The sequence below is a fragment of the Argopecten irradians genome, chromosome 9, assembly GCF_041381155.1.
Source record: "Argopecten irradians isolate NY chromosome 9, Ai_NY, whole genome shotgun sequence".
NCBI classification, from domain to species: domain Eukaryota; kingdom Metazoa; phylum Mollusca; class Bivalvia; order Pectinida; family Pectinidae; genus Argopecten; species Argopecten irradians.
The window spans coordinates 20,564,856-20,566,074 of NC_091142.1; positions in this window are offsets into that span (position 1 = coordinate 20,564,856).

The following is a 1,219-nucleotide window of genomic DNA, read 5'->3' on the forward strand; positions in this document are numbered from 1 at the left end:
TCATCATCATCATCATCATCATCATCATCATCATCATCATCATCATCATCATCATCATCATCATCATCATCATCATCATCATCATCATCATCATCATCATCACCATTCATCATCATCATCATCATCATCATCATCATCATCATTATCATCATCATCATCATCTCCATCATCATCATTATCACCATTCATCATCACAATCACCATTCATCATCATCATCATCATCATCATCATCATCATCATCATCTTCAGCAGCAACATTCATAATAGTCATCGTCATTACCATTCTTCAACATAATCATCAGTGACATGAATACATTTACCACACCATTTTCTGTTCACATTCGTATCTTCACCTGAAATTCAGGTGAAATTGACCTGAACTTGACCTTGAATTGACATGAAAAAATCTTCATGTGGAATTCAGGTCAAATTCTTCACCTGAATACAGGTCAATCTATGTGCATTTCAGGTTAAGTTCAGGTCAAGGTTAAGGTTTTGACGTGATATGACTATTTTTTGTTCTTTTCAGGTAAATTTGACCTGAAAATTTTCACCTGAAATTTCCTGAATACATTATGCCTGTGTATTATGTAGATAACTATCCAATACAAGACTACATGTATGTCATGTCTATCTGGACCAATCAAAGTCCGAGTAATTTGTCAGAGGCGGGTTAACACTATACTATATGCCTCCATCTCGAGACGAAGGCATAACAAAGCTTAGTATCCAAAACTATTACTATGGGAGTGGAAAACACCCTTTGTGCCGCTCTTTTCCAAACGACTTTTCTGTGTATATTTGTATTACCGTAGTTAGCGCAACCCGTTTTGTACATATTTTACCCGTCGACTGGTTGTTTGTTTGGCTGATTAGGTTCATTAACGGACGAGCTCTCCTGTATGGAAGTCAAGTATGTTTTGGAAGGCTGTGTCATATTCGTTTTGTGTCCCTTTGCAGTAGTTGTACTCTTAACCTAACTATCTCAATCTCACTGAAGCATAAGCCATCAAACAGCACTTCATCTCATCCGGTCGTAATATATATACGGGTAAACCAGTCGTCCCACTACCTTTGTACTAAGCAGAAGCAGACATTTATCACTTTTATAAATGATGGTGTGTCTCGGCCAGGGGACAGAACCCAGAGCCTTCCACACAGGGGCGATTTCATTGAAGCTTTTAGTTCATGTGTTTATATTTATTATGGGCAAATTAC